An 11,258-nucleotide genomic window follows, 5' to 3' on the forward strand; every position below is an offset into this window, starting at 1 on the left:
GGTTTTTTTTTTTTTTTTTTTTTTTTTGACTTTCTCAATTTCTTCCTTTGTTATGGGTCTGTTCAAGCATTCTATCTCTGACTAGGATGGTTTAGGTAGGTCTTGTGTGTCTAGAAACTTGTCCACATCTTCCAGGTTCTTAAATATGTTGGAGTATAGATCTCCATAATGTTGTTACTATCTTTTTTTATTTCAGTTGGTTCTGTTGTGATGTCACCCTTTTTGTTTATCGTTCATGTTATTTGCATCTTCTCTTTCTTTTCCTTTGTTAAATTTCCAGTGGTTTGTTAATCTTTGTGAAGAACCAGCTCCTTGATTTGTTGATTTTCTGTATTGTTTTTTGTTTTGTTTTCTGCTTTGTTTATTTCTGCTCTGATCTTTATTATTTCCTTACTTCTGGATACTGTGTTTGTTGTTGTTGTTGTTGTTGTTGTTGCTCTTTTTGTATTGTTGGAAGTGTTGAGTTAAAGGGTTGAATTTATTTTTTCCTCTTTTTTGATGTGTGCATTTATTACTATAAACTCATCTCTGAGTACGCCTTTTGTTGTGTCCCAAAGATTTTGGTAAGTTGTATCTTCATTCTCATTTATTTATAGGAATTTTTTTTTTTAATTTCACACTTTATTTCTTCTTTTACCCAGTAGTTTTTGAGAAGTGTATTATTCAGTTTCCACATGTTTCATTTTTTTCCCTTGGGCTTCCTATTATTTATTTCTAATTTTATAGCATTGTAATCTAAGAAGATGCTTTGTGGTAGTTCAATGTTTTTTTAATTTCTTGAGGTTTTTTTTTTTGTGTCCTAACATATGGTCTATTCTGGAGAATGATCCATGTGCATTGGAGAAGAATGTGTGTTTGCTTTTGTTGGGTGGAGTGCTCTGTATATGTCTATGAAGTCAAGTTGATTGATTGTGTTGAGTTCTGCATCTTTGTTGAGTTTTTTTCTAGTTGTTTTGTCCCTCCTTGAACATGGTATGTCGAAGCCTCCTATGACTATTGTAGAGTTGTTTATTTTTCCTTTCAATTCAGTTAATATTTTCTTTATGTGTCTTGGAGCTTTTGCATTGGCTGCATAGATATTTATTATGGTAATGTCCTCTTGGTCAATTGACACTTTTAGCATCATCTAGTGTCCTTCTTTGTCCCTTATGCTGTTTTTCACCATAAAATCTATTTTATCAGAAGTTAATATTGTCACTCCTGCTCTACTTTAGTTGCCATTAGCTTGATATATTTTTTCCACCCCTTAATTTCTAATTTATATTTACCTTTGTGTCTAAGGTGGGTCTCTTGTGTGCAGCATATCGATGGTTCTTCTTTTCTTATCCAGTGTGCCATTCTCTTTCTCTTGACTAGTGTATTTAGTCCATTCACATTGAGCTTAATTAATGATAAGTATGAGTTTATTGCTATCATTCTATTTTGTTTTTTGTTGTGTTGTTGGTGATTTCCCTCTTCCAGATATTTTTCTGTGGTGAGCTCGTTTTTTTTTATCAAGTGTTTCTTCTGTTTTCCTCATTATTGTTGGTTTTATGCTTACTAAGCCCATGTGTTTTTCTTCTTTTTGAGTTTCTTTAGGAGGATTGTTAATTTTCTTTGTGGTTACCCTGAAGTAAATTCTTATCTTCCTAAGTTTGGAACAGTCAGTTTTATAAAGACATTGTCCTGTCATCCTCTCTATTTGGAAGTTTTGTTGTTAAAACTTTTATTCCCTCTATTAGCTTTGTTGCTGGCGTCATCTTCAGATTGACTCCCTAATTTCTCTGTGTACTCTATTTTATGAGCTTACTTTGAGCCTCTATTTCTGGTTTAGTTTCTGAGTGGTGATGTCAAGTGTCTTGATTTTAATTTGTTGTTCTATATTGTTGTAAATAGGTCCAGGAATTGGATGCTGCCATTAAGAAATCCTATTCACGTGACCCACCACTCATCTGCCAGTTTGTTGTACTGTGGTACCTTGTGTGTTGCCATGAGGCTGGAGGCTATGCCACTGGTATTTAAAATACCAGCAGACTGACCCATGGTGGACAAGTTTTAGTGGAGCTTCCAGACTAAGACAAATTGGGAAGGATGGGGTCATCTGCTTCTGAAAGAATTGGCAACTGAAAACCTTATGAATATCAGTGAAGCACTGTCTGGTATATTATTGGAAAACTTCATAAAGAGAGGTGAAAATTGGCTGACAGCCTTGTGAGGACGGTGAAGGGTCAGACAGTGTTTTGTTCTGTTGTACATAGGGTCACTATGAGTCAGAAGCAACTTGATGACAATAGCAAAATTAGGACTGCTTCAGAACAGCTTTATTTTAAGGCTGAGCCCTGGATAGGAGGGCACAGAGCTGTTAGGAACAACTAAGAGAGATGAACTTGTCTGTCAGTTTGTCATCCTGTGGTGGTGGCTTGTGTGTTGCTGTGAGGCTGGAGGATAGGCCACCAGTGTTGCAAAATGCCAGCAGGGTTACTCATGGTGGACAGGTTTCAGTGGAGCTAAGAAAGACTTGGAAGAAAAAAGAGGCCATCCACATCTTAATCAATAGCCAGTGAAAACCTGATGAATAGCAGTGTAACATTGTCTGATATATTACTGGAAAACTTTACGAATAGCCCTGAAACATTGTCCAATATAGTGCTGGAAGATGAGCCCATCAGATCGGAAGGCACTCAAAATGTGACTAGGGAAGAGCTGACTCCTCAGAGTACAGACAACCTTAACAATATTGATGGAGTAAAGCTTTTGGGACCTCCTTTGGCTGATGGGGCACAACTCAAAATAAGTAAACAGATGCAAACATCCATTAATTGGAACATGGAATGTATGAAGTATGACTCCAGGAAAATTGGAAGTTGCCAAAAATGAAATGGAACGCATAAAGATCAATATCCTAATGATTAGTGACCTGAAATGGACTGGATTTGACCATTTTGATTCAGACAACCACATGATCTACTATGCCAGGAATGACAAATTGAAGAGGAATGGTGTGACATTCATTGTCACAAAGACTGTTTCAAGATCTGTCCTGAAGTACAATGCTGTCAGTAATAGGATAATATCCATATGCCTACAAAGAAAACCAGTTAATACTATTCAAATCTATGCACCAATCACCAAAGACAAATAAGAGGAAATTGAAAATTTCTACCAACTTCTGCAGTCTAAAATTGACTGAATATGAAATCAAGATGTGTTTGATTATCACTGGTGACTGGAATGCAAAAGTTGAAAACAAAGAAGAGTACTGGTAGTTGGAAAATATGGCCTTGGTAATAGTAATAACACTGGAGATTGCATGATAGAATTTTGCAAGACCAACAACTTATTCATTGCAAATACTTTTCTCAACAACATAAATGACAGCTACACATATGGACTTCACCAGATGGATTATACAGGTATCAGATTGACTACATCTGTGGCAAGAGGTGATGGAGAAGTTTAATATCTTCAGCCAAAACAGGGCCAGAAGCGACTGTAGAACAAACCATCAACTATTTATATGCATGTTCAAGTTGAAGTTGAAGACAATTAAAATAAGTCCAGGAGAACCAAAATATGACTTTAAATATATTCCTCTTGAATTTAGAGACCATCTAAAGAATACATTTAATGCTTTGAATGCCAGTGACCAAAAACCAGAGGAACTGTGGGATGACATCAAGAACATCATCCATGAAGAAAGCAAGATATCACTAAAAAAACAAGAAAGGAAGAAAAGACCAAAATATATGCTAGAAGGGACTCTGAAACTTGCCCTTGAACAGAGAGTAGCTAAAGCAAGTGGAAGAAATGACACGATAAAAGAGCTGAACAGAAGATTTCAAAGAGCAGCTCAAGAAGACAAAGTCAATTACTATAATGAAATGTGAAAAGATCTGTAATTAGAAAACCAAAAGGGAATAACACAATTGGCATTGCTCAAGCTGAAAGAACTGAGGAAAAAAAATAAGCCTCAAGTTGCATTATTGAAAGATTCTATGGGCAAAATATTGGATGATGCAGGAAACATCAAAAGAAGATGGAAGGAATACACAGTCACTGTACCAAAAAAAATTGGTCAATGTTTATCCATTTCAGGAGGTGGCATATGATCAAGAACCAATGGTATTGAAGGAAGAAGTTGAAGCTGCACTGAAGGAATTGGCAAAGAACAAGGCTCCAGGAATTGACGGGATACCCACTGAGATGTTTCAACAAATGGACTCCATACTGGAGGAACTCATTTGGTTATGCCAAGAGATTTGAAAGACAGTTACCTGGCCAACTGACTGGAAGAGATTCCATATTTGTACCCATTACAAAGAAAGGTGATCCTACAGAATGTGGAAATTATCAAACAATATCATTAATATCACATGCAAGTAAAAACTTACTGAAGATAATTCAAAAACTGTTGCAGCAGTGTACTGAAAGAGAGCTTCCAGAAATGCAGGCTGGATTCAGAAAAGGACATGGAATGAGGGATATCATTGCTGATGTCAGATAGATCTTAGATGAAAGCAAAGAATACCAGAAAGATATTTACTTATGTTTTATTTACTATGCAAAAGCATTTGATTGTGTGGCTCATAACAAATTGTGGATAACATTGAGAAGAATGGGAATTCCAGAACACTTAATGGTCCTCATGAGGAACCTGTATTTAGACCAGGAGGCTGTTGTTCGAACAGAACAAGGAGATACTTTCTCTTCTCTCTCTCTTAGCAATCCCTCCTTGGGTTTCTGAGGTGGTATCACTACGGAAGTAGATTGCCCAATCTTCCGTCCCAGGAGTGGCTGGTAGGTTTGAACCACCAACCTTCTCATTAGCAGTCAGATGCCTGAGGGACTAGGCCACCAGAGCCCCTCAAGGGGATACTGCATGGTTTAAAATCAAGAAGGGAGTTCCTCGGGGTTGTATTCTTTCACCATATTTATTCAATTTGTATGCTGAGAAAATAATCTGAGAAGCTGGGTTATATGAAGAACATGGCATCAGGACTGGAGGAAGACTCATTAATAACCTGTGATACTCAGACTACACAACTTTGCTTGCTGAAAGTGAAGATGAATTGAAATACTTACTGATGAAAGTTAAAGACTACAGTCTGCAATATGGATTACACCTCAATATAAAGAAAACAAAATTTCTCACAACTGGTTCAATAAACAGCTTCATGATGGATAGAAAAAAGATTGAAGTTGTCAAAGACTTCATATTTCTTGGTTCTACAATCCACACCAATGCAAGCAGCAATCAAGACATCAGATGATGTATTGCATTGGGCAAATCTGGTGCAAAAGACCTTTTACAAGTGGTAGAGAGCAAAGATGTCTCTTTGAAGACTAAGGTGTACCTAACCCAAGCCATGGTATTTTCAATCACCTCTTAGGCATGTGAGAGCTGGACAATGAATAAGGAGGATCAAAGAAGAATTGATGCTTTTGAGTTGTGGTGTTGGAGAAGAATGCTAAGAGTACCATGGTCTGCTAGAAAGACTAACAAATCTGTCCTGGAGGAGGTGCAGTCAGAATGCTCCTTGGAAGTGAGAATAGCCAGACTTTCTCTCAGCTACTTTGGTCATGTCAGAAAGAACCATTCCCTGGAGAAGGATATCATGCTTGGTAAAGTGGAGGGTCAACAAAAAAGGGAAAGGCCCTCAATGAGATGGATTGACACAGTGGCTGCGATGGTGGGCTCATGTATAGCAAGGATCGTGAGGCTGGCAGAAGAAGATCAAGCAGTGTTTCATTCTGCTGTGCATAGCATCGCTATGAGTCTGAGGTGACTCGACAGCACCTAACAACAATAACAACAACAAATAGCAACAACAGTAATAACATTCATGTGACACTGGCTTTGGAATTGTATCACAGACAAGAGCTAGAAGAGCCTCAATAAGTTATAATGAAGGAATTTTTGTTGGAGACTGGAGAAAGGGCAAAGAGATATATGTCCTCAATTGTGGAAATTTTGGAAACAACGCTCCCTGAGGTAATGTGAAAAATAGAATATATACATAATGAACTTGTGGATTGGCTGAAAGAGATTTCCAGGAAGAACGCGGAAAGTGCCAACTGATTTTAACTATGTGTAAAAAAAAAATACTGAGAGATAAAGTGAGCATTAAAAGCAATCCCTTACTTTTCAACTTCAATCAGAATTTTGAGAAAATAAAATGTATCCAGAGCCTACTAGTTTTGAAATTAAAACTACTCCTTATTCTTAGACTCTTAACACAGAAAAAATATCTCAACACAATAAATGGCCTCCAAGAAGGATCATTTCAAGAATGGAACTGTGAGACCTTTTGTTTATACTTCAGAAATATTTACAAGCATACGTCATGGACCCTCTCAACTAGACAAAAAGATGTCTCAGCATGTTAAGGTTGTAAAGATGTTTAAAAGCCTTGACTCAGAGAAGGAGCTATCATCAAGAGATTTCTGGGTGTACTCTTTGCTTAGTGACAGGAACCTCAATAAGATTTATAAGAAATTCACATAGTATTTAAGAGAAAACAATTGGTGGAAGTACTGACAAGTTACTAAACGGAACAGAAACAGTATTAACTGCAAAGAGTTCCTTAGCTCTCCAACTTACTATGGGAAGAAAGAAGACTGAAAAGGCTACTCAGGAAAAACCTGATCTATTTCTAAAGGAAAAAGAAGATGCCTTAAAAGAGGGAACCAAGATCCATGGAAAATCATTATTAGGGAGGAAAACAGCCCAAATCAAAGATTTCAGAATTACTATGGATAGTTAACTGCTATATGCATCCTATCTCTTTCTTTCCAATACATGTTGGGTGTATGTGGGATATACATACCTTGACACTTTAATGTACAAGTCTTAGGCACAATAGAAACTTTAATTAGGGAATGTTATGGATAGAATTGTGACCCCAATAAATTGTTGTAAAGCCTAACCTCAGAGTTCCCTACACAATCCCACTTGGGATGTAATCTCATTTGGGAATAGGGCTTTCTTTATTATATTAATGAGGCCATATCAATGTAGGGTGTGTATTAAACCAGTCATTTTTGACATATAGAAACAGCATATTAGACACAGAAGCAAGCAAGCACAGATAGGAGAAGACAGATGCCATGTCACATGAAGAGTGCCAAGGAATTGAGGAACAGAAGCTGATGAAAGACAAGGACCTTCCTCTAGAGCTGACAGGGAGAAATCTTCCTTTAGGAGTGGAGCCTTAAATTTGTACTTCCAGTCTCCTAAACTGTGAAAAAATAAATTTCTGTTTGTTAAAGCCACCCGGTTGTAGTGTTTCTATATAGCAACACTAAGAAAGTAAGACAGGGAACAACACCCAAAGAGCCTGATGTACTGTTGTACCTGAGGTGTTAGATGATCAGATCATGTGTGGAATTTGAGCCAATGTCACAATGGTGATACTATAGTAGTCTTGGAAGAAGGTGGATTTTGCATATGGATTTATTTGTGGCCAAAGGGAAGATTGAAAGATGTTCACAAATTCTTCAGCACCTACCTCATCTATTTCCTTTCCTTTTGTATCTGGGTTGGCATGACTTCTTTGACCATTAGATTATGGTGGCAGTGACACTGTGCTAGTTCTGAGTATTTCTTAAGAGAGCTGGCAATTTCCACCTTAGTCTTAGTCTCTTTGACGACATTATGTAAGAAGTCTAACTATTGTGAAACTGCCATGCTGTGAGAAAACTCAAGCTAACTACATGGAAAAGCCACATGGAAAGACATAGTTAATCCTGCCAGTCTGCAGCTATTCCAGTCAATCCAGCCCAACTATCAGACAAGCGAGTGAAGATGCTTCAGTGGATGCAAAGAAGAAACAAGGCTTCAGACTTATGGTCCCAGTCAAGTCACTGCAGCCATTTCTCCCATTTGAGTCATTGCAGCTGAAGTCCTAGTCAATTGTGGAACAAAGATAAGTAGTCCCTCCTCTGAAGTGCCCAAAATCCTTACCCATGAACATAATAAAATAATAGTTTAAATCTAACAATAAATAGCAGGAGTATTTTTTACTGTCACATCTTTATTTGGTCCTTGAAGTTAGGGTGTTTTAATATTCTTTTGTTTGTTCAAGGTCTGGGAAGTCACACTCTTGCTTTCAACCTCCACATTTTTATTCTATATTTCCCAATAACAGACAAAAACCACTTTAAACTTTAAATTCTGTAACTCTTAGAGTCCCTGCATTCTCTTCATTTCCTTTAAACCCATGCTTGAAAACTGGTTCATTATTTTTTGAGCTCATCTGTTTTTATTATAATACTTTATTAGATGTATTTAAGTCTGTTTCTGAAACTCTTCCTCACAGGCTCACTTGGTACATTCTCTGTCTTCTAATTTAATTCAGGTATCAATTTTATGAGGAGTCCCTGAGTAGTACAATTGGTGAAACACTAAACCGTTAGACAAAAGTCAGTGGTTGAAACGTATTCAGAGACTCCTAGGACGACAGGCCTGGTGGTCTGCTTCTGAAAGTCACAGACCTGGAAACCTTTTGGTGCACAGTTTTACCCTGACAAAAATGGGGTTGCCATGAACAACAACAGTAACCCTTTTCATCAAATGGTTAGCCATTTCTTTGTGGTCTTCATTAGCAGTTTTTCAGAAATTCCTACCCAAACTCAGAACCAATGCTTTATATTTATTTTGACTGAGTTTTTTTTCCCCCTTTCTTACCACTAGACTACATTTTAGGTACATATTTCTGTATTCAGGAGCTCTGGTTGTATAGTGGTAAAAGCATTCAGCTGCTAACCAAAAGGTCAGTAATTATAAGATGCTCCACTGGAGAAAGATGAGGCAGTCTGCTTTTGTAAAAATTTACAACCTTGGAAACTCTATGAGGCAGTTCTACTCTGTCCTCAAGGGTCACTATGAGTTGGAATTGACTTGATGACAGTGTGTTTGGTTTGATTTTACTTCTGTATTCAACTCAAGCTGTTATGCTACAAAAAGAAATGATGCCAAAATCTCAGTGATTTGCTTCTTTTCCTATTTCAATTTCACTGTGAGTTCACTGCCCACACCTTCTTCACTACCAATTTCAAGCTGAAGTAAGAGTCCCTATCTAGACAATATCAGCCTTAAGATTGAGAGAAAAGGTGAAATGAATAATAAAGTGTTGGAACTTGGAGCTCTCCTTGGAAGTGCCACACTTCATTTCTTCTAACGTTTCAATGGTGAAAAAGAGTCACAAGATCTGGCCTGATGTCAAAGGGGTGGAGAAGAATAATCATTCCATTGCAAAGTGGCAGCAAATACCTTGATATAAATAAAATCCATGGCAGTCATCTATAAGTTCTTATATTTCCAAATCAAGGACTGACATATATCACATGTATTCATAGTCCATTGATGAGAACTAGTCACATGGTCAAAATTAACAAGGAAGCTTAAAAAGGTGAGAATGTCCAAGCATATTTGGTAAGCAGTACATATTTCACTCGTGGAAGGAATATTATCAAGCTCTGAGAAACTCTTCTTACTCTGAGAGAAATAAAATGGCTAGCTGTGCTCTGTGCCATAAATTATAATACCCAACACAAGGAGGCAAAATGAAACTTCCTATCTTTTTAAAGTATGAAGTCCCAGTAGAATTTTTTTTTAAAACACTTTATTGTGATTTAGGTGAAATTTATAAAGCAAATTAGTTTCCCTTTCAACAATGTGTTCATAGATTATTTTGTGACATTGGTTGCAACCCCTTCAATGTGTCAGCATTCTCCCCATTTCCATCCTAGGTTCCTTGTTTCCATGTGCCCAGTTTTTCTGCCCTTCCTGCCTTCTGAATTATATTTTCAGGCAAATGTGGCCCTTCTGGTCTCATATAGTCGAATGTTCTGAGGAACATGTTCCACACAGTCATTACTGTTCACATTACAGGGCTGCCTATTGTTTGGCTTTGAATGGAAGAAATGATGTAATAAAAGAGTTGAACAGAAGATTGCAAAGTGTGGCTCAAGAAAACAAGGTAAAGTATTATAATGAAATGTGCTAATACCTGGAGTTAGAAAACCAAAAGTGAAGAAAATCCTGAGCATTTCTCAAGCTGAGAGAACGGAAGAAAAAATTCAAGCCTCAGGTTGCAGTATTAAAGGATTCTATGGGGAAAATATTGAACAATGCAAGAAGCATCAAAAGAACATGGGAAGAACAGAATACAGAGTCACTCTACCAAAAAAAATTGATTTATGTTAAACCATTTCAGGAGGTAGCATATGGTCAAGAGCCCAACTGCACTGAAGGGATTGACGAAACAAGGCTCCAGAAATTGGCAGAATAGCCATTGAGATTTCTCAACAAAGGGATGCAGCACTGGAAGTGTTTATTCATCTATATCATGAAATTTGGAAGACAGCTACATGGCCAACTGACTGGAAGAGATCCATATTTGTGCCCATCCCAAAGAAAGGTAATCCAAAAGAATGCAGAAATTATCACACAGTATCATTAATATCACACACAAGTAAAATTTTGCTGAAAATAATTTTTAAAAAACTGTTGCAATGGCACATCAACAGGGAACTACCAAAAATTCAAGCTGGTTTCAAAAGAGGATGTGTAATGAAAGATATCACTACTGATCTCAGATGATCTTGGCTGAAAGCAAAGAATATCAGAAAGATGTCTACCTGTGTTTTATTGACTATGGAAAGGCATTCAACAGTGTGGATTATAAAAAAATTATGGATAACATTGAAAAGAATGGGACTTCTAGAACACTTAATTGTGCTCATGAGAAACCTGTACATAGACCAAGAGCAAGTCGTTTGAACAGAACAAGGAGATACTGCATGTCTTAAAATGAGGAAAGGTATGTGCCAGGGTTGTATCTTTTCACCATACTTATTAGGAGCTTTGGTGGCATAGTGCCTAAGGCATTTGACTGCTAACCAGAAGGCTGGCAGTTCAAACTCACCAACTACTCTTCGGAAGGAAAATTGAGCAATCAACTTCCATAGTGATACTGCCTTGGAAATGCAAGGAGGGGTCTCTATGAGTCGGATCCAATTTGATGATAGTGAGTTTGTTTTTTTTTTTTTTTTTGGATTCAATCTGTGTACTAAGTGAATAATCTAAGATGCTAGACTATATGAGGAAGAACTCAGCATCAAGATTAGAGGAAGACTCATTAACTATCTTCTATATCCAAATGATACAACCTTGTTTGCTGAAATCAAGAAGAACTTGAAGCACTTACTGATGAAGATCAAAGACTACAGCCTTTATTAAGTATGGATTATACCTCAACATAAAGAAAACAAAAATC

This window comes from Orycteropus afer, unplaced genomic scaffold (assembly GCF_000298275.1).
Source record: "Orycteropus afer afer isolate SDZICR_OR568_19922 unplaced genomic scaffold, OryAfe1.0 scaffold00438, whole genome shotgun sequence".
NCBI classification, from domain to species: Eukaryota; Metazoa; Chordata; class Mammalia; order Tubulidentata; family Orycteropodidae; genus Orycteropus; species Orycteropus afer.